Source organism: Bacillus rossius, assembly GCF_032445375.1.
Source record: "Bacillus rossius redtenbacheri isolate Brsri chromosome 9 unlocalized genomic scaffold, Brsri_v3 Brsri_v3_scf9_2, whole genome shotgun sequence".
In the NCBI taxonomy this organism is placed as follows: domain Eukaryota; kingdom Metazoa; phylum Arthropoda; class Insecta; order Phasmatodea; family Bacillidae; genus Bacillus; species Bacillus rossius.
In genome coordinates, this window is record NW_026962013.1 from 27,734,680 (window position 1) to 27,759,173 (window position 24,494).

The 24,494-nt window shown below is 38.9% G+C and overlaps 1 protein-coding gene across 7 annotated transcripts in view; it reads right to left on the reverse strand.

The window, feature by feature from the left end:
- LOC134543255 (dual 3',5'-cyclic-AMP and -GMP phosphodiesterase 11) overlaps positions 1-24,494 on the reverse strand; it is a 295,462-nt gene that overhangs the window by 40,036 nt on the left and 230,932 nt on the right. The gene's annotated exons all lie outside the window — the stretch shown is intronic.

The window sequence follows — 24,494 nt, forward strand, 5'->3', positions numbered from 1 at the left end:
TGACCAGAGACAACACGTCAGGTTATTCATTAAAAACGTTTTTTACGATTTTTTTTTATCATTCATATAAATATATGAATTTTTATTTGTACAATATTACAATATAATTTAATTTTTAATAGATATTTCATTTATATTAAAGTGTGTTATTCATCACTCTCCAACGGGCGCCTTAAGGCGCCTTACAACTAACTGGTTTCTAAAAACTTCGGATCATGCAAATTCACCGACTCTAGCATTAACCTTTATACACCTTCTGTTTGTTTTGCTAACGAAACGATAAGTAGAGTAATTCCAGGAAGGTATTAATCGAGAAGTATCAGCTTCTCAACGACGAGTTAAACTGGGGCTGGCATAGCAGAAGGTAAAAGTGTGTACTGCTGCATTGAGTTTGGTACGATTCGTTTTATGTCTATTAAAATTGTATAATGTTGAAATCATGTGTAAAAATCCACTTAGTAGCGGCGCTGCATAGACTTTTCACAGGTATTTAATAATTTCAATAGTTTTCACGCACGTAATTGATACTGCGGTTAGTAGAAAGACGAAAATTAGTTCACACTAATTGTGTTTTGGAACAATAATTATGAAGGTTTGGAAGAATTCTTTATCGCCTTTTTGAAACATCACAACGTTTAAATACAGCATTTAGTTACATTTTTGCACTCGCTGAATGGCGCCCGATGCAAGGGAACACTGCTGCGCATGCGTAGACGAAAATTTTTATTATATAATACAACCTATTATATAAACCCCGGCGTTTATGTAGTCATATTCCTCCCCTCTTCCATATTAAAATTAAAAAAAAAGCTTTTTCGTGAAATAGTAAACATACAATGGTACAACATACATCCCGAACTGACAAAATGGCTACGTTAGCCTAAAACTCACGCAGACTTGCTGATGAAGTCCACACGAAAAGTACGCTAACTCGATGTGAAACTTCAGGATTCCACCGAGGTGAGACCAGCAAGAGGAATCATTGCCCGTAGAAGGTCGTGTCTGCCGGCAAAGCTGTTCCGAGTTTCAGCCTATCGGGAAAGCCACCAATTAGTGCTCCAATTTCGGCGCGCAGGTGCGAATCTGAAAATGGACTTGCAGGATTCGTTCTGCCTTGTTCCTGTTCAAATTGCCACACTAATTGCAGGGTAAAACTCGTTAGGAGAATTTGCGACGTAATGCTTCCACAAAGGTGGCATCAATTTCGAAACATTCGCCGATCTTTTTATGTACGACGTAGTTTTTGTCACAAAAAATTTAGAGCGCTAATCGTACAAAAACTCGAGAGAATTAAGTGTGACATCACGCTCCATTATATCACGGCGGACGATAAGGCTATCTAAGACCATGCCGACCGCCAGAGATTTGAGAAGAAGGACCGTGAAGTGGTCTTCTGGCCAATCAGGCCCATGCTACGCTATCGCAACCAGAACATCTCCCAAAACACGCGCGCGCATACTTTCATACAACACACACGCGTCGATTCTCTTATCGATTCCGACGCGTTAGGTGAGCATTTCGCGACAATGCCCTGGCATCTACTTCTCAAATGACGTACAATGTGTTGAAGTGCTGATAACGACACGCCAGGCTGGCAAAACGTGCGTTCTTTACGCGGTGATCAAAGCTCATCATCAAAATGCCAAGAGCACGTACCTATGCAGAAGCAAGCTTTTGTAGAACTCAGCGCGTAGAACTAAATCCTGCTCTGCTGCACGCCAGCTCAGTATACTCTTGCGTGTAGAGGAGACGGGGCAGTCACGTGTGCAAGCGTCACCCTTATCGCATGCTTGTCTAGGGATGTGTATATATACGTGCGCCGACGGTCACTAGCAATGCACTACTTTACCGGCTCCACGTCGGCAGCGCATTTATACCGGACTTTTCCATAAGTTATCATGCTGGTTAATGGCGTAATAACAATAGGTACATAGGTAAAAAAAAACATGATGGTAGTCCCTATAGAGCTACAAATATACCGTACATGAAATTTTTACTTTTAACGATTATTGAAAATACTCAAGAGCCCCGCCTACCTGGGAACACATACGATGTGCACAGCTTCAGAAAAAAAAACTCGCGATCTAAAAACTGCAAGATATCCGAGTGGTATCTATTTTACGAAACACGTTCTAAAATACGCTAAGTGCGGATGATTCGTTCTGTTTACGTATTCAGTTTTCAAACCGTACTTTTAGAAGAGTAAAAAATTTCTAAAAACACCTGTTTTCAGAATATTATTTAGGCATGAAAGAAACATCCAGTAGAGATTCTTGAAAGCACTCAAGGGACTTGAATTAGACCTTTATCTTCATTTCTCCGCCATATGTTATGTATTTTTACCCCTCAAATCTCATAGTTGCCCTATTCACGACGAGAAAAATGCGCCACTTCAGAGCCTAGCGCTTAGAGGTGATACCACGCTACAAGCACCAACAAGCGTCGTACTTAACATTCCACCTCACTAGCAAATACACCAATGACCCTTAATGTGGCCATTATCACTTTTAAAAATAGCACATACACTGAACTAGAATACCGAATAACTGCACGATTAAAGACACGTTAATCTGACGTGTGTGGTGAGTTTTTGAATTACCATAGCATTTTGTACTTTAACTCTGCAAGGTATTTTGCCAGCCATAATTAGGTACAGTTTTAAGGATGTATAACCCGTTCCAGATGATATTTTTATGTTATACACGGTTGAACTGTAGAATTTATGAGTGCCCGAATTTTGACAAAAAGAAACTATATATATATATATATATATATATATATATATAGTGCATACTTTTCTCATAATTAACTGGAAAAATTCAATTTTGTGCAGTATGGATAAATAAAACCAAATGGAATTAATGACCGGCAATTTTTTTGGTTTTAAAGGCAATGCTGGAGGCTACAAACTGTGTGGTATGGTTTAAAATTATTTCAGGAAATTGTATTTTCAAATCATAAATATTTCAAACGGCTAGGTAAAATTAACTAACTTTTCCTGAAAGAAATTAAACCATACCACATAGCAGCCAGTAAGATTTTCTTTAAACCTAAAACGTTCCAGTTTTACATTCCATTTTATTCTCCTTATCCCTACTGCAAAAAAAAACGTTAAAAATGCTACTTCGCCAGCTAATTACGCAAAAAAAAAAAAAGTAAACGGTGTAATTTTTTTTTTTTTTTTTTTTTTTCATTTTGTGAAAGTTCAGCCACTCAAAAAGTCTGCAAGTTTAACTGTGCGGAACGTAATTATAAAATAATAACCTGAAACGGAAACGTACACCCTTACGGCTAAAATTTACCATGCCAAACAAATTCTCTCCCCAATAAGGACACGTACCCATAGAACGATCGATTGAGACTACGTCCTCGTCACGACATCACATCTGCCTCGTTTCGGGGCTTTTGCAGACGTCTGCGATCAATGAATTATGTTTAAGAAGTTCCCAAGTTTTTTAAAGATCAGCGTCGCTTGGACTACATCCGCAAAATTCACCGACCCATGTGACATAACGAAAAACCAATAGAAAACCGGCTTTAAATCTCTTTAAAAAAATCAGCCAATCAATCATGGCACAAATAAATAATAAATTACAACATTTTACAGTTATGCAATCAGGGCCTCCTCATTCTCTGTGTAACACACAGATAACTTCCACAACAGATAACTTCCACGACAGATAACTTCCATGGGAATGTCTGTAGTTCACCGTTCTCACAATATTATCATCATCATCATTGTCGTCTTGACATCGTACAGACACAATGAATCATCTTGCTTCCAGACACAAAACCATATCAAATTATACCTATAAAAAAAAGTTCATACAAATTAAAATTTAACACACAAGCAAAATAAAAACAAAGTAACCTTTAATGGATTTACCGATTCTCAGCAGAAACCTTACTTTTACTCCCGCATGTGTAGTTAGTTACGAAACACACGACTCAAGAGTATTTTCCACGAAGATCCAGTGATATGAAGAACACTTCGAGGTTAATGCTTCGTTGAAAAGTCCGTAAATTTACCGTAATGTCCAACAGCGTACCAACGTTTCGCTTTGCATTGCATTGCAGCGGGTAACCCGAGCATTTTTTTTAAACCCAACCCATGTGGGATTTTTCAATGTTTTTCAATAACACCCAGGGGAAATTTATTTTTACCATTACATGATGTTTTTTCTTAAAAATGTATTCTGAAAATTATTTTTTAAAACAATCTTTATAATTTTAAAACTATCTTAAAACTTTTGTTAAGTGTCTACTATCTTAATTTTTATTCAATAAAATATTATTTATCAATAAATTTAATTATTTTCTAGGGGGTTAGTTATAATAATAGCCTTTGCTTTTTTAAGTTTGTGTGCATCTGTAATATCCCTACGTGTATATATTAACATGTAAAGCATGTTAATTTGTGTAGTTGAATTTTTATTTATACTAGGCTAATACTAGCTAATGCCGACCATGCATTAACAATGCTTATTTCTATTTTTGTTGGTATTATTTTTTAATTTGTACGCACATACAAAGCATCTCCCTCTAGCTCTCTGTCTCTCTGTAACTCTATATATCTCTTAATATCACTAAATCTCTTTATATTCATCTCTCCATATATCTAAATCTCCTTATCTCTAGCTATATCTCACTATACATCCATATCTGTCAAAAACGCTATTATGTATCTTCATTTAACTCTATATAAATATAGCTGCAAAATTCTCTATACCTCTAACCCTTTATTTTGTCTATTTATATCTCTACCTCCTTTATATATGTCTCTTAATCTATATATATATATATCACTCTATATCTATCTAGATTTATATATCTATGTATATAATTCACATACATATCCATTACTCTGTATTTCTCTATCACTATCTCTAGCCCACTAACTGTCTGCCTCCAGACTGATATAAAAACACATGGTTTTTCCAGTGTCCAATATGTTAGAGCTCCTATCCTTGCATACTGGAGTTCGGACACGGCCCCCATCTCTAGGCTATACGGCGACCCCCGCCACTCTCCGACAACGGCCGAGGCAAAGCGGGAGTTTCGGCGTGGGCCGCGGGCACATCAACAGCCAGACAGCGACCGACACAGCGAACCACCGAAGGACGCGTGCGTTCCGACGCGATCAGACGCGACCTGTCCGGTGACGGGAGAGGGGGGGGGGGAAATAACATGATCCGAGGTTTTTATCAGGACTCGCCAGTCATGTGTGAACATCTAATCTCGGTTACGAGCAAATTCACGTGTTCTCTTTTTGTTACTTAATACGAAACTTGGACACGAAATTTAAAGTAGAATTCTTTTTTTTTTAGTGCCGAGCATGATAATTATACTGATCAATAAAATATTCTATACCTGCCCGTTGACATATTACAAAGATAATATGTATTATCACTTTAATGCCAATATTCTTAGGTATTTTAAAAATTGAGATTATTTTTTATAATGGTTATTTTAGTTAACCAATTATATATTACAAAGTAGTTTCACTATCGTTAAAGTTTCATTTGGCCCTCCAATGTGTTTGGTGTGCACACTAATGACTTTATACGGCTTTATATTGCTACACGTGGGACCGCTATATTTTATCACAATATTCTTCCTAGACTTCCGCCGCATTCACGAAATCAATCCTACCAAATGCCGTACACAGAGCGCTAAGATGTTCACACAAAAAAAAATAAGTCGCGTCCGCGTTAACGCCGGATTCGCTAAAAAAGCTAAGATTATGTCGTTGGAATCAGAACGACGCGACGCGAATAGAACAATTACCTGACCAGCCATATTCGACACACAAGCGACGTCAGCGGCTGCGACAGACTTTCCGATCGATTATAAATATTTTTATTTCCAAATTTATTGCTTTTGAACGATGGTTAGTCTGATGCATTATGTCCATAAAAGATTACCCAGTTATAAATTTTAATTGTATCTTCTATAAGCGTTGTAGAGTGTTGGTTCAAGAATCAAAATCACAATTAAAGACTAACTCAAACAGTTTTAGATAAGCGAATGCGCAAGTACTGCTTCGTTGGTTTCTCGCTGGCAGCGCCACCTACGCAAAATGGTGACTCCTGAGCGTAAAGCGTATTGAATCCTGCAATTTGCTAAGAGTGAATCTGTAATGGCTTTGGAAAATTTCTTAATGCGAGATTTCTGGCTTAAAGAAAGAAAAATTTTAATATTAAACGATTAAAAAAAAACTGTGATGTTAAAAAACGTTTTGAAACCCATATGGCAAAATGCTAAAGTGAGAAAATAATTATCAGAATGCTAAAGTGAGAAAATATTTATAGGATTTCTGTCTGAAATCCTAATCACCTTTCAATTAGAATAAGATATTTAATCCAGAAAATTCTGGAAGAGATGGAAAAACACGTCTGGAAAATTCATGCAGTATTTAACAAAAATAATTTCGAACCAACAAACAAAATCAATGTCTTAATTTATAATGCGAAACTTAAATATTTACAAAGCATTGTGCATCAAGTTTTTTTATTCATTTAATGTGTTCCTCTAGTTTCAAAAAACAAAAAGAAAGAAATGAAAGCAATAAGCTTTTTGTTTACCCCGTCGAGTAATTAATGACCCAGCAGAAGGCGAAAAACAAATTACGGGAACAAGAACTCGCCAAACAAGAACACAATCCTGGAACAGCGGGAAAAGCGCGGTATGGAATTTCATCATTAGGCGAGTGAGTGATGACAAAGAGGGAAAGAAGCAGTAAGGGGGTGGGGCCCAAAACCGGGCAGAATGATGCTGGAGTCACAATAACGCGACAGCATACTATTACGTTATTGTGAACATGCAATGTTTTTTTTTATATTAAAAATGTTTAACATTACATATGCACCACACATAACGACAACCATCAATGTTATAATTTTTAAAAAAATCCGCTATTTAAGATTGCAGGCCATTGTCTGAAGTAACTAGGACAGTCGAGTTATTTCATCCTTCCCTATATTCAGTAACATTAGCCTTTGGAAAGCTTATGTTAAAATACTATAGGATACATTGTAAAACATTCAACCTATACAGATTATTTTTTTCTGAGAAATATTAAATAATTTCAATAAGATAACCAAAACCTAATGTCCCCAGTTCTTGGATGTTACCAGCTAGGCAGTGTGTGTACTTTGTTAATAGTTTTCAAAGCGTTCTAATCAAAAAAGATGTAAGCGTGGTAGACGTTTGGCTGATTATACCCTGCACCTAGGCTATGCCAGCAAACTATCGTCAAAAAGGAATTATGTTTTTGATATAACAAGCCATGTTTAGCACAGCACCAACAACATTGTAAGTTATTTCATAAAACCAGCAACTTCACACTATTCAAAACAAGGCGAGACTGACTTGCAAAGCCATGACTTGGGGCAAAGTAAAGTATTTATCCATTTAATTAACCTGATATTTTACCTACCTGAATCCACACCTTAATTTCACGGATGCTGCAAGGAACATTAAGGTCAGTTTGCAGATTCAGGACTTGAGGCATTGGAAAATATTCTTTCATGAACAACCTGCAAAGTTTTTGGTGGATTTAACTTACCGTAAAGGGCGATTACTTGCTATCCCGTTTAGTCTACCCATCTAATCGACTATGTTACTTGCCTTAACTACTATAAAGTTTACTTTACCTATTCTGCAAGCGGCCTTCCGACTGATACCTTAATATTGTAAAGTAATGAATTGAAATGTATTCACGTGGCACCAGAATAGCATATAACGAGTCAATTGTTTATTGTAATAAAATAATTAGCTGTCCAAGTCTGGCTGTACCTTGCAGGGTCGATCAAAAAAATATTCCCTTATGAACAGTCTTGAACAGATAGTAGGCTACTCTGGTCTTCTGCCACGACATTTAAAGGGTGTACTTGTGTTAGTGAAGCGGGATGATAGGTGCGACGCTCGCTGCTGCTTAACACAGTATCACCTCTAAGCGCAAGGCTCTGAACTGGCGCGCAGTCTTCTTTTCGTGCACAGGGCAACTATGAGATTTGAGAAATTAAGATAAAAGGTGTAATGCAAGTCCCTTCAGTGCTTTCAAGGGTCTATACCACCGGGTGTTTCATTCCTAAATATTATTCTGAAAAAACCCGTTGTAGCCATTTTTGACTTTTCTAAAAACACAAGATTATAAACTAAATCTGGAAACTAGAACTAATCATCCGCCCTCAACGCATTCTTAAATGCTTTTCTTAAAAAGAAGCCACTCGGATCTCTAACAGTTTTCAAATCGCGTTAAAGTTCTGCGCATTTTTACGTGTGCCTGTGCAGGCGGGGGCCTTAAGTGCTCGAGTAGCCGGGAAGAAACTGTAGAACAGAGTTTTGCACCCCACTCACACACACGCGTGCACCACAAACACCGCGCCATTGACTGCATCGCCTGGCCGATCGCCACGGAAAAAAACCAAGAGGAAAAAAAAGGATCCTAAACGGCAGCAGCGCGGTTCGCGGGGCAACGCGGAAACTTTGATTCGCGGCCAGCTCGACAGATGACGCACGGGCGGAGCGCGTCCCAAGGCGTCGTGCGACAATTCAGGCGCTTCTCCACCCAGTTACTGTTACGTCGAGTGTTCAATGTTAAACACGTAATGTCCCGTTCCAAGGGCATGGTTTTTATTTTTACTTACGTTGACTTTTTGAGTGGTCGAACTTCAACAAAATGATATATATATATGTGTGTGTGTATATGTATGTGTGTGTGAGTAAATGTATATAGGTATGTGTGCAGTGCATACGTGTTGCGTTATTAGTTGGCAAAATTGAATTTTTAACATTTTAGTGCATCAAGAATGCTTAGGAACTGTAAGACCTACAGATATGTAATTTTGCACGTGTATTCTTTTGGCTACGTACACGTCCGCTAAGAAAAGAATTTCTCAAAATCAGCTACCAATGTGGGTTACGGGGACGCTATAGATTAAAAATTTCCCGTCGCGAGTATATGTCTTACAGACTTGGCCCGATGTGTACAGCCCGGGCAGCGCCGGGTACTGCAGCTAGTGATTTAATAAATCTTGTGTCCTTTCACGGCTATTTTCCCTCTTGAAATCAAGGGATCCTTTGGTTAAGTCTTCGTCGGTGAAGAATACATCATTTTACCATTGAGAAGCAGCACAGTCTCACCCCCCCCCCCCCCCCCCCCCAAAGAACGCAAAGCGATCCTTGAGCAAGGCAGCCGGGGTGTTTTAAGGATCCAGCCTCGTCAGGGCTGTATCTGTGTTAGTGAGGCGGGATGACAAGTGCGACGCTCGCTGGTATTTCTAGCGCGGTATAACCTCTAAGCGCAGTCTTCTCGTTAGCATAAGACAAATGTGGAATTTCAGTGACCATAGCACTATATGGCATAGAAATTAAGATAAAGGGGTAATGCACGTCCCTTAATTGTTGTTTTATGCCTTAAAATTACCCTGAAAACATGCCTTTGGGACATTTTAACCTTTCTAAACATAAAGTTTAATAAGTTGATCCGGAAATCAAAACTACTTTTCGGCCGTCAGCTAATTTCTCATGTGCTCTTTCGTAAACAGGCCCCACTCTGGTGCCTCTAGCAGTTTTGAAATCGGTAGCCTACAACTCACGTAGTTTCGGTTCCCTACCACGGATTTCTCTCAAAAATTGGAATTAAAATCGAAGGGTTAGGTTAGGTTAGGTCAGTCACAACGTGCTTGTTTTCATTGGAAACTTCTGATTTAGCGGCTGAAGGGGCGTTAATACCAAAACGCAAAACTTCGGAAATCTTCGGAAATTCTTGCAGGGAACCGAAACTACGTGAGTTGTAGGCTTCCCCTTTTGAAATAGCGTTTTTTTTTTTTTCTCGAAGCTCTGCGTATATGCGCGCGCACGTAGGCGGGCCCCTTAACGAACACGCGGACAGAAGTCAAACAGGACACACGGGTCCGCGGGAGGGTTAAAAATACCGCGGCCAGGTGCGGTCGCAGACTCGGCGACGTCCCAGCCTCGTCAGCTGGCAGCCGGGGCCTGTCTGCGAACCGCGCCAGTCAGGAATCCACTCGCGCCATCTTGAATCCCTCTTCGTCGTCACTTCATAAGCCCCCCGCCTACCCGGACGGGAAGCCTTCATGTCACAGACGAGAGAGCCACACCCCGAAGTTCCCCGAAGAGTTCATGCTCGCTTTTTTTTCTCCGTTCTATCTCATTGCATAAACCGGTGTGGCATTAAATTTTTCTGTCGATTAGGATAGGTTAGCTACATTATAAATACTTTAAAACATTGTGTTATGGTTGGTTATATTAGGTAAGTATAGCTACATTAAAAATACAGTAAAAATATTTTTATGGTTGCTAAGCAAATAACGTTTTAATATGTAGCTATCCAGGACTGGGAAACCGTTTACACGATTTCACAGTATCTTTAATGTAGCTATCCTAACCAAATCAACCGTCCACAATGTTTTGAAGTATTTATAATGTAGCTAACCTAACATTTTACAATGAACAAAAAAAAAAAAGAATATGCATGACCGGGCGTTTGGCTCTCTCGTCTGTAAAACGAAGGCTTCCCCTACCCGGACACACACACACGGTGCGCAGAGCTTCAGGAAAAACAATCGCGATTTCAAAACTGCTCAACATATCCGAGTGGGGTCTGCTTGCGAAAAAAACATTTAAGATTTCGCCGAGGGCCGAAAAGTACTTTCGATTTCGGATTAAGGTTTCAAAACTGTATTTTTAGAAGAGTTAAAAATGGGCTAAAAAACGCATGTTTTCAGAGTAATTTTTAGACTTAAAACAACCGGTTCAGATTCTCGAAAGCACTTAAGGGACTCGAATTACACCTTTATCTTCATTTCTCGGCCATATAATGTTACAGTCACCGCTCAAAATTTCACAGTTATCCTGTGAGAGAAGACAGCGCGCCAGTTCAGAGCCTTGCGCTTAGAGGCTATAGCTCGCTAGAAGCACCAGCGAGCGTCGCGCTTATCATCCCGCCTCTCTTAACACACATACGCCCCTGACGAGGCGGGCCCCTTAAATGCTATTCATAATATTCCTGATGTGCAACGTGGTAGCTCTAGGTACACGGCATGCGTTTGGTGGAAGCCATTTCGTTGAACGCGACGGAAATGTATAACCTAGGTGCTGCCATCTGTGGCGAATGGAGCGAAACTTAAGTTCATAAAGACAAATGGAAAACTTTATATTAACAGTGTTTGTATTTCATCCAATCCCCCCCCCCCCCCCCCCCCGGCTATTATCGGAAGCCGTTTCATTACATAGTTGAACATTTCTGTCTGTCAATCAAACGACAAAACACCACGTAGCTGCTCCGGCAGCGAATTCTAACGGCGGGCGCGGAAACTACGTGTGTTTCGCGTCAAGAAATGTAGTTTAAAACACAATTTGCCTATACGCATCACGATCGGCATTATTTTAAAGAATTTTAACGTTAAACTTCGTATCCGAGTATCGTATTGTTAAGTCTTGTCTGCAACATGAGGAACACACGAATTCGCTCGTTACCGAGGTTATTTATGTACTCTGACGAGTACTGAGAGACTAGTTCACATTTTTAACTTTATGCTTTCGTTGCATTTGTTGTTGTGCCGCAAAATATTTTCAACAGATACTCGGTGAAATATAATAGGTGCAAGTGTAGTTATCATTACTTGCGCGACTTTTTACATCCATTATGTTACAATAAGTAAATATTTGTGGAAAAAAAACAGAACAAATACAGGTGCGGTAGCTAGTTGAAATTAGATACATAGCCCTTAAATAATAGTAATGTCTAAAATACGAAAAACGTTTTCAGCATGGCTTGTGAGCCCGAGTCGTGTGTACTTAATTACAAGCTGCTTTCGTCACGAAACTCTGCATCGTCCGACCACTTGTCTGGTCAAACGGCGCGACATAAGGTATCGCATTATTGTGTTCTTGCCATTTTTAACCTGGCGACATGCAAAAACTATTATACCGGTCAAAATAATCGAGAGAATTGATACCAGAGCATTGCTGGATTGTTTAGCGTTCCACGTTCCCTCCATATGAGAACACGTCGATTATCAGGTTCCACACTGAATCGCGACTAATCGGAGAACAGAACATGCCCCCCATCCATGATGTTCCCCCGCGCAGTTTCTGCGGTCTGTGCGTTACTCTCGTGTTACTGGGACACACGCCACTGGCCTACGTGCATAGAGGCCACCTGGATGAAGGCGATTACGGACAGTTTGAGATGACACCCTGCGTCCTGTTGCTGTTCAAGGCGGGTTGCATTCTGCCTCCAGTTCCGACGGGCTGTCAATACAAGCTGCTTGGAAATTCATACTGCTTCTGAAAACACATCTTGTCTGACCCCCCCAATTCCATTTGTCTGATCCCCTAATTGTGTCGGATACTCCCAAACAAAGTTCTTAAATAAAACCTAAAAATACACATAATTATTTTTTTTTTTAATGAGCCAATCCTATAAAAATTTTATAGCCAAATTCTCATGCCCGAAAAGCGATGGAAATGGAAAAAAGTTTCCCATCGGGAAGTCTTGTCACGTCCGCCATTTTTATCGTGCTGACGTCAGGAAAGTGTCACACATAACAGGTTGGACACGCTTGAACGGGTGTTTTCGGTAGCCCGCTTTTAAGATTTAAATTTAGTTATTTTTCCTCCACATGCCTGAACGAAATTGCTAAAAGTCTAGATACCTAAAAGCATACTCTGAGCCATGGGCGAAAATCGGTAGGCTTCCCGAGAGGGAGGGAGTGGCATAACTTTTATTACTCCCATTTCACACTTACGATTTTGCAAGCGCAAGTGGGGCACCCCGAAAAGGGACTTTTTGATTCCAGTTTCCCCCCCCCCCCCCCCCCCCCCCGCGGATTTACGCCGAAAATTTGGTGAAATTACTGATGTCCTAAGCCTAATGTAAAAATAAAAGATTGTAGCTTTGCCAGTTTCAAACATATAAATTTTAATACGAATACTTCAAGTGGAGGAATTCCCTTCCCTGAATACTGCCAAAATTTATATACGCATGTACCAGTTTTAGAAATATTTATTTTTCAACGTTTGATTTCAAAAGTGGATTTATTTTCACACTAATTTAAAGCTTTAAATTTTAACCGTATATAAATAAATACGTTTCTGTTTTACCAACTTACAGGATAATACAAAGTCGGAAAAGTTAGGTATATGAAAACTCCAAATCTGCACTAACACCATACAGCAGTATTAACATGACTGTAAAACTAAGCATAACTCTGCTATGGTTATGTAAATTGTAAACTTACAATGCGAAAATACTAATATATTAGAACATTCAAATTTCCATCATCTTACAATTACGCTATAAAATCCACCAACATAGGTACGTATACTATACATAGATACTGCGGTTTAAATTATAGCCAAATTACGCAGTAAATGTCTCCGCTCAAATGATAATTGGTAGTAGTGAAGAAATTAAAATACTCATTTCCCTTTGACTCCAGGCACATAGCCAACAAACAATACACGGCTGTAACACCGGCTGCCTACCGTTCGGAAAAGCATTCAGAAAAGCACGCACGTACTCAATATATGCAGCCTAATTAATTTCTGTTAATTTATAGAAGCGTCAAATCGCTGCACTATTGCTTGGTTCTTAGGAACCACTAATCGGACGTATGAATCACGCCTGGACACCCCTACCTGCTCAGAGTGACGGGTCAGGATTTACGACTCCATTGTCTACAACACTCCTTCCTCTACGAAGGACTCAAGGACTTCTATAGTCGGTGTCATTTAACTTGTCTCAAATGTGAATTTTCTCAAAAGTAGTACCGGTGGTAAAAACTTCCCAACTGTCACTTGCAAAGGATCACACGTTTTGCCTACGAACATACACGCACATGGAAGCTGTTTACCAACACAGTTGACATATCAGTGGAAGAATGAATGTAGCCCATGGGCAATACTCTGGTGAACCGCCAGATTTGAGACAAGTTAAATGAAACACACTCCAACAATCGATGCAGTTGACAAAGAAAACTTTAAGGACGATACGATAGTTCGACCGTATTCAAATGAGCAGTAAAATATGTTAAAAATGCCAAAATAACTGGCCTAGCGTGTTAACCAGAACGGGTGCATGTCATATGTCATAAAGAGACCTTGTCAGGTGACAATCAACTGTGATAAATATCCAGAAGTGCGGACGATCACACGAAGGCAGTAACAAGAAGATAGAAACTTCTTAAACATACGATAATTATTTGAACAGTTCCGTGGCAAAGCAACTTAAGTGGCAAAAATGTTTGTGGGGAAAATTAAAAAAAAAAAGTCTCGATTCTGGCAATGCCTGCACGATCAACCATTTCCGTAGCCAGGATTTTGAGAAGGACGGTGTCCCGTGTAGCCAAATAAAAAACATTTTTATAAGTCAGTTTTCTTTTCAATTGAGTCTTTTAGAAGTCCAACGTTTAAACATATAAATATAAGTAATAATTTTTGCTTGAGGAAAGAAAACCAAAGATTTTATATTTTTGTTTATACTTTGTTTGGTTTGAAAACTTTTTCCTTAAGTAAATTGTTTGATGTTTTCTTCCAATCACACACATATATTAATATTATTTAATACGTGAAACACACATGTCCAGTTATATGAAAGACATGCTTACAACTAGCACGTGTGCAAACCAGCATTAAATACAGACTTCTTGCAAATACAATTACTGCAGCTTCTGTGCATGAGGGACGTTGGGATATATGTGAGAGGAAATGAATTTATTGTAGCCCACTATTATAAGGGTTACAATAATCCTTCCAAATAAAGCTCTCTGTAACCTGGTAGCTAAGTTGCTGTAATTTTCTTATTCTGTATTTTAGTTTTTTTCTTCTAAATCCTTGAAGGGAGGGATCCGGTCCCTTCGGGACTTTCCCCCCCCCCCCCCCTCCATTCTTCCCATGCCTACGTGATCTACCGTCTCGATTCGAAACTACGAATAGATGTCCGAGTGCGCTGCATTAACGATTGATTGTGGAACACTTCGCATGAAAAAAAAAAAAACTTGTGTGGACTTACAGTACTATTTTGCATGCATGTAATGTTTCTTCGATATTAATCAAAGCCAGGCTTGGCACTACTTTTGTTCAGTATTTTCCAAACAAAAGTGATTTTTTTTTTCTCAAAACCTTTGTCCGATTTAAGACCACCTCTAGACGAAGCTCTAGTTTCGAACAGAAAGAATCTCTTAGCATAACGGCGATAAGACCGGTATAAAAATCAATTACTTAACTTTTCAAAGACTTGATGTTAATAGCGTCCATTGAGCAAGTATATTACTACAAAATAAGGCAATTTTTAGTAATAAATAAATTTGCATTTTAAAGGTTAAACACTTTTCTTTTTCTGTTGTAAAATTTAACACCGCGAATGTGTTGTATTTTATGTGGTAAACGATTTAATTTTCAAGTTCATTAGCAACAAGTGAAGTGTAACAGAAACCCATCCACACTTAACACCACATCTTGCCGTTGCAGGAATCTGGCAAGACCGCCACTTACAAGATTACTCCACGCCATAGCCTTCGAAATCCTTCACTACTTGATTATTCATTAGTTCAATTCGTCCTTGGAACGGACAGTGCCTGGCGAGTGTCTTGCGTTATCAAATCTTACAAAACTCTCCAGAAAAGATAAAAAAATTAATTAAAAAAAACACGATAAAGTAGTCACGATTCATCAACTGATGGCATCAATTTGACTTGGCTAATTTCTCGTTACTCTTGACGTCCAGATAAAAGCAACTGTCTAATCACATAGACATTGGAGTTAAGTCAGAGTTAAAAATTTGCAATAACTAAACTTCAGGGGGGGGGGGGGGTGTTTACAGGAAATGAAAGATAATATATTGATTTCAACAGTTTTCACGCCACTGCAATATTGGTGTCCGTTAAACAAACGACCAGACATTCAGAGATTTACAAAGACTAACTTTCTGTATATTGACATATCATACTTAAAGTAATTCCCAAAAAATGTATTCAATATAATGGGCCAAAGACCAGGAATAGCTATTTATGTCAGCGAGTTAAATCACGCATAACATTAAATTTATACTAAGCTCTAACGAAGCCAAATTTCTAAAATCAAACAAGAAAACTGGTGTGGCCCAGAAATACATCTAAACTACGTGGCATATAGCATATGTCTATATTTGCTCAGTCATTTAAAAAAAACTTTTAGACTACGCTTAGTAATCCAAACGCATTCTACAACTTCTATTTAAATAATGTTGGAAACAGAAGAGAAAAAACTGTTATGACCACCTTAAAGCTGGTTTCTTATCCATGAAATGCTTCGCTGATGTAGAAACGGTCGTAAACAAAGCCAACTAGAAAAAAGACTTATTTAATGGTCACTTTTAACTGCATACCTTTGAAGAAATACCGAAACCAGAAAAAGTCAGCCGCAGCCTATGTACCTTACGATGACTTGCCGTTTTTTAACACTTTTTTTTAAGTCTAGCCAGTTGCAGTAATAACGCAAATTACCGAGGAAGAATTTTTTTTCACGGTCTGAACGCTATTATGCACATCATTAAGGACAAACGCATTATCGAAAACAACGTTTATCTACAGCTGTTATTGTCGCAAATAATACACAAACGCATTTTTTTTTTTTTTCGTAGTTGTATGAGCAAAGTGATGTCAAATAATATCCGTTCGTCAGCATAACAACTTTTCCACTATTTCTCCATAGCCCAGGTTGACAAACATGGACAGTGAAATAAAAAATCTGTTCGCAGTTTTAAACAGGTTGAACATTATTCTATTGTGCACGTTCTATAGAAGGCCGCTACGTAGCAAACCCTGAGACTGCTGCCTGTAGGTATGCCATCTCTCCACCTTAGGTCGAGTTTATACACTACACAACGAACGAAACAATCAAGATAGTTTATAAAGCACGAATTTCGCAAGAGGTTACCAAGCCTAAATATTAAAATTTGAAAACAGTAAAAACTATTTTAATCCCCAAACATTTTGATGATTCGTTTATCCTAAAAACTTATTAAATTGTTAATTATCTGATTTTAAAGTCGCTCCCCCCCCCCTTTTTGTGAGAAAGTTAACTAAGTTTACGTAATATATTTAATAAAAACATAGTTTCTTTCTATGCACATAACGTTTGCGTCTTTGGAAATTTTCGGAATACTTCCAATATGGAGGGTGGAAGCGTAAGACGAAACGCAGGAAGTTTTAAAGTTGGTCGATGTCTGCGTTGCGTTTTTGCGTCTTGTGTATTTCACAAATGGGTATTCGAAAACATGGTCTTTTTGCGTCTTGCGTTTCTTGCGTGGTTTATAAACCCGGCTTAAGAGTGAAGTTCTGTGAAATGTTAAGCACTGTAACCGGCCATGCCTCGTAATCACTGCAAAATTGTTTTATTACTACGTTAACAGCAGGTATCAAGCGGAAATACTCTCATCGCAAATGTATTTTGGCGGAAGGAAAAAAAAGGGGGGAGGAGGAGGAAGATTCCGAAGTATGTATGTATGATGTGAAGAATCATAACTGATCGCATTTCAAATGCTTTAATGCATTTGGTAAGCATTCCTTCTCAGCACATCAGTGAGCCAAAATCGAAGTACTATGGAAACTTTATTTGAAATGTTTTTGGCGTTAGCTAGAAAGATAATGAAAAACATTATCAGGATGATAAGATTACAATAAGGCATCAAAAACTACTCGATAAGGATAAAAAAAATTTTTATTACGTCTCACTACTACTTCCATTCATGAAAAATTTTAACTTTATTAACTAAACAGATTGGCATTGTTGGCCAAGCACTAAACCTAATTCAAAACCGACATCACGGTGCATATTATTAAGTCAGATTGCCCCTGGATACAGACAGTATACTTGACCGCACATTTCAAAATAATTAAACTACTATTGGTGTTCTAACGTTATAAAGCAAAACAGTGTGTCTCAATAAATAAAAATTCAAAAATTGTTTTAATCAAAAAAATTTTGGGAAAATTTTACCTAAGTAAAGATTTATTAATTTAATGTCATTAGAAAAAGTTTTTGTTCAGATTATGTCAGTCCGTTCTTAAATCAACGGGAATGGAAAAAAAACAAGCTGCAACTATTAACAAATCGTTGCAACTTGTTTTTATGTTTATTCAACGTAATAAAATGCATACCGAAAATTTCTAAGAGCAATAAAAAAAAACTACGGACGATATCTAACGAACTGTCGCTCACCACGTACTAAAGGGCTGATTTTTTTAAAATACAAATAAACGTTTCAACGCAAATTTGCACGTGCTACGGATAGTACAGCATATTTCATTCAAAGTATTTTTAAACTACGAATACAGAATAAAATATCATTAATACCATGTTTCAAGAAAAGTCACAAATTTCACATTTACTCCACATCAAAATGCTAACAAAAGTGGACGTTTTACATGCCACTAGTTTAAGTAACAAAGTCATTCAATCGAGAAAAAAAAACATTTACTATAAGTCTTTCGTACTATAATCAGTATGTATTTTATAATCTAATCCTGAAAGAGATTAATTTGGATGTCCGTCAAGCATAATATTGCGAAAAATAATTGGATCATCCCTATGTACCACAGAAACTCACACGTCATTTAAAACTACAAGATTTCCTATAGTTGCGTCCGTTCATGAATAACAGCAAATAAACTGGTAAAGTGAGATTGTTAGTGTAGTGTGTGTGTTCGCGATTTATTATTTCCATGAAAATTACTGTACTTATACTAAAGCATCGGGTTATGCAACGCTTCTGTATCCTTATTACTTCGCCTTAAAATTGTGGCATCACACCCATGCAGACTAACTGAACGACAATATAAAAACACTGCATGTTAATTTAACGCCTTGTGGATAGAAAGTGTACAGCATCTTATGCGGACGTTATTTTTTTAGCTCATTATCCAAGCTTTGCCCTGTTATCAGTACCCTTTTTTTTTATTATTTCAACGCAGTCCGCTCCCTGGCGGGCGACAACTGAATCAAACTAAACAAATTATGTGCACGACACCATGGCCAACACGAGAAAAAATATTCCACTTGCCCAAGGTCAGGATCGTGGCGACGCACCGGAGGGGGGGGGGGGGGGAACAGATGACACAAGGAAATTCCTCAACCGCTCTTTTATTTCCCCCTCTTCAGTGTACGACAGTGGTCCCAGCCCAACGCTTCTAAGATACGCCACGCTCTTCGTCGCAACACCGTGTTGCATCACACTTTGATCGCGAACGGGGCGGGGGGAAAAAACAATTTAAGCGCCAGGCGAGGATATATGTATATATGTACTACCAACCCATCTTTTACAAAACGGCTGAGATGGAATCTCAACCGTTACGAAGAAACCAAGCAGCCTTCTCGTGCGGACAAACACGGATTTGATTTATTACAGGCTAGTTATAATTTAAAAAAAAAAAAAAACGTAATTGGTGAGCCAAAAGATCAGGTAGTCAATATTTTTGTTTTTACTTTACAGATTTGAATAATTTAATTCTCGCTTAAGAAAACTTCGAACATTTGGGTTTTTTTCTCCGAGTAGCATCATCGAACTGCGCTAGGAGTCTCTTCACAATTCCACTCGATTTCACACCTTCGTTGGCGAGAAAATGAACAACGCGTTGCGCAACTGACGCTGGTACTACCACAGAGGCACTGACATGACAGGCGTTAGTGTGAGGGCCGTGTGCATGCATATCCCGTCTCAATTCTCCCGCCACGTCATTAAGAGTCGAATGAACAAAATTCCTGATTATATTTTATTCATCCTCGAATGAACGTCGAATGAGGAGTGTGTCTGCAATAGAGGTAACAAGATTTTGAAGGTTTTCTTACTAGACTACTACAAGATTCGTGTGCAGATACACAGTCAAAGTAAGAAAACTCAGAATTCGTAAATTCACGAAGATGTCAATAGATTTACCAGGATTCGTGGATAATTTGTAACCGGTGGTGTTTGTAAATTTGAGGGTGAAAAGTTAAAGAGTTCTTTGGTTAGTTTCATGTTTTATTTTTTAAGTCTTTATGATTGGCTCGTAACCAGTGATTCAATGATAAGGTCACTAAAATGCACACGATTTGCAGTCTAGCCTGTCACTTGATAATAACGTGTAATTTCCATTAAATTACCTAGTTATTGACCATTGTTAATATAATTAATTTTTCCTTTCATTTGTATTGCTTGCATTTTGTAAAATATGCTACTACCAACATCTGTGACGCAGGATTAAAAAAAAACAGCTAACTCACTTTTAGATACTTATCGATTCTTGGAAGTGATCAAGTAAAAAGGCGTGCTTTTCTTGAAATGACTGATGCGAAATTAGTTATCAAGATATTTGCTAACGCATATTATGAAAAGCGAATGTATTTGAAAACAGTTTACTTCGAAACTTTATAGACAGTAAATGAGGTAATGTTTTTTTTTCTAAGAACATCTTCACATATTTACTTATTGAGTGGACTTTTACAAACACGTTTTGATGTGTAACACTTAGCTCGCGGCATGCGGCAGTTGGTGGGAGTAATTTCGTGAATGCGACTGAAGTCAAGGAACGGAAATGTGTGATCAAGATGCTGTCATCTGTGGCGGATGGCGCAAAACAAAAGTTCACAAAGCCAAAGGGAAACTAAAGTATTGACTGTTTGATAAATTTTTAACAAGATTGGCAGTATTTCAATCAAATTCCTTGTTAGAAATCACGTCCAACAACGGGGTATAGTTTTTTTTTCGAGTCTTTTTTTTTTCACTTTTATTGGAGCCGTTTCATTATTTATATAGTTTAAAATTTCGCTCCGCAAAATCGAATGATTCGATAGCCGACGTAGCTGCTCCGGCAGCGAATTCTAGCGGCGGGTAGGGGAAACTACGTGTTATTCGCGTCCAGAAATGTAGTTGGACATTTCAGATTTGTATATATATATATATGTTTATCACGCTCGGCAATATTTTAAAGAATTCTACGTTCATTTGCCGTGTCTCGAGTTTCGTATTGCAAGTTTATTTGTAAAAGGAGAACATGTTAAAGCGCTCGTCAACAAGGTTACATAGTGTACATCTCCGGCGAGTGCTTAGAGACTCGCCCAATTTTCTTTTTTTCTTTTTTCTTTTTTTTTTTTTCGAACAGTGCGCGCGGGTGCGCGACCTTGGGGGCGCGCAACGACGTGGCGGGAGTTTTAGGTCAAGAATCTGAACCCCAACTCGGGCGCCAACACTCTCCAGCGACCGGTCGACCTTGCGACCGTTTCAAAACAATTCCACTGCAGGCCAGGGTGGGAGAGCGTGGCGTCTGCGGGGGAAATAATAAATAAATAAAACAATCACTCGTACTGCCCTGCTAAAGAAAAAAGGTAGCAAGAGCAAAAATTTTCGATTTTTAGTTTCTGATGTATCTTATATGTTTTTAGGGTTCGATGATTCAGAAAAAAAAAAAACACGCTTGAATGGCCGTATCTGCATCCATTACTGAGAATGGATATCAATGGAAGTACGTACGTCATTTTTCATTAAATACAAAGCCAGAAGGATGTATGTACAAAAGCTTAACAAAAAGGCAGTACACGCATTGTAGATACTGCCTTTTTGCTTAGCATCTGTTGGTACACCTGTAGCAGTAAGTAGCAACTGTTAACTAGCTCAGCTGTCCTTGTGAGTTTGTTTTGGCGGTTCACCGTTTGTTATGATTTATTGCATGGTTAATAGCTTATACTGAAAATTGTACCACATACTTCTTGTAGTAAATGTGGTTAAAAAGTTTGAAAAACGCATTGGCCTTACAATGCACAATAATGAATGTTCTCCTGCTGAATATTTTTTTTTAGGTTACGTATTTAAGTCAGATCGTCCACTCCCACCGCAGGTTAAGGTGGTCACCTGGCTAGACAGCTGAATGGCGTGCACAGCTCCATGTGTTAGCGCCCTATTTACAAACCGCTCGAGTTTTATTACACGTGTCTGGTTACGAATAGCATTTTAGAGCCACTGCGTGTTTCTAAACAAGTTTCGTTCCATGGTTTCGTCTAAATCGTGTAATTTTTTTTTCTACGGTGTGAATGTGGTTCAAACGGGTGCGTTGACGGACATTGGTGGGTACGAAAAATTCAACTGCCAGTATTGTAAGTGGTAAAGATACGTGCAGGGAGCCCGTATCTTTAATATTCCTTCATAAAATGATAGGGTCATCGCTACGAGTCTCACAGAAGCGCGTTACCGACGCAAAGACCGCACGTCATTTCTGTGCCTGGCGCTTAGAGGCGAAGAGGCGTGTGATGTACGAGCCAGTGTCGTCCTTAGAGGCATCTTCCTGAAATTTTCACACGATACCTCCCGTGCATATGCTGTTCTGTTAGAAATATTTTCAACAAATGCTCACCGAGTGTAATATAAAGTAAGAAGTCACACAAGTTTTTCGTAATTATCACTTGCGCTACTTTTCATATTCATTATATTACACCTAGTAAATAACCTGTTGAAAAAGTTTGTGAAGTAAGAACTGCAAAAAGATATAATTTACAATTTCAGAAATAGCCATTAAATAATTCCAATGACGAGAAAATGGAGGAAAAAATTTACGTGGCGTGTGGGACTGCGCCTTCAACATAAATGACGTAATTACCAACCCGATTACGTAGTATTGCTTATCACTGGCGTTTCGAAGGTAAAAGCATTTATCAGCAACGTGTTTTTACAATTCTGCACAATAACTAAATATCTGATACCTACAGATGGTATTTTTTTTAAAAAAAATTGCGTTATAAAAAGCCCCAAGTTTTGACGAAAGTGGTTTTAAATGCATTGTCAACATGCGTTCGCGAATATCTCGGTAACTAATTTCACGTCAGTCATTTCAAGCAGCGCGAACAAACGTCACATTTGTTATACTTGAGCGATTACTTCCCAGAACAGATGAATACCTGGACGTGAGGTAGCAATATAGTTTTTTTTTGTAATTCCTCATGATTAGATGCGTTGTTAGCAACATATTCCACAAAATCTTAACAATGCCAATGCAAAACAAAAGTGCGTACATGCACATTTCGCGTCATTTTCAAGCGAAAATCTTGTACAAGTTTTAAGACGCTTTAAAATAACCCTAATTTTGCAATTCCCTATATACAATCGAAAATAAAAACGTTTAGGTAGTCTATTCACGGAATCTATGTGAGAAAGATCTCCCAAGTGTATTTCCGAAAAGTACTATGTCGGGGATGCAGCCAAGGGCGACATATCTGCAGAGTTAAGTCCGAATTCGACCTACAAACGTCTGTTGCATGTTCATCTCGACAAAATGAGTTGAAAACATATACAACTTATAGTCTTAAGTACTTCCCAAGGCTGGTTGGTAAACCTCCAAGTTGGGGCTGAAAAAAATTTGTTTATTGTAAATAATAGAAAAAAAGTATTTAAGATTGAACACTGAGCATCTGAATTATGTTTGATCCAATGCAGTTCTACAAACCAAACGCTACGAATTCTGTCGCTGTAGCAAAACTCATTTCTTTGAAATAAACGCGTCACATAAAAAAAAAATATTGTAGGAAATAAATAATAATAATAATAATAATAAAAGTGTTACTCCCAATAATATCAACTAAATAATTTCGATACTGCGCAAAATTTTCTCTGTGCTTTGAGGAACATCATTCTATTTCAATTCAAATTCCAAGACGCTCCACTGTTCCATCTTTAATACTTTTTATTACTTGTTGTCAAGCTGCTGTTCTGGCTCGCAACTTTTAACCAGACTTGGGACAGCACTTCGGGGCACAAGTCGTGCGCGGAGGTTTCCAACGTGCAAACCCCCCCAAGTCTGTCGGTGTAATTCAGACTCGGCCACCGCGCAGCTGATGCAGAGTCGGAGTCGGCAATCAGCCCAGCCGTCTTGTCGACGCAGTGTCTGGCCGGGTAGGCTAGGGCGAGGTGACGAAGGGGCCCCATGTAGCGGAGGGTGGAGAGCGATCACCGCGAGGGGACAGGCCCCTGGCGTGAGTCCTGGGCTTTCCGGAGGGAGACTGCGGCCGCTTTAGGGCACGACCAGGGGCAGTGGTTTGTCCACCTCCGCGGACGGCAGTCGCCGGGGACCCCCCTTCACTCCCCCCCCCCCCCCAAGAGATGCACCGCGATGGAAGGTTTCACGACGACATCCTCTTCATCCACGAAGTTATCCCCGCCAAATGCAGCCTAGGCGCAAGTCGCGTGGCCTCTCACACGGCAGTAACACGCGGAGCATTAATAGCGTCGCTCAAGGCAAACATCAAACATCAGTCCCAAAACGTAGTCAAGTGGACCGGCTTCTGGTAGGAAAATTAAAACGCGTGCGGAAAAATCCCCAGATCAAATTTAATTTCTCCATTTTCTTATGATTTTTTTTCTGACCAAAACATTTAATATAGTTTTTTTTTTCTGTATGCAACATTTGGTGGGAGTAATATCGTGAATGCGGCAGAAGTCGCATGGAACGGAAATACGTAAC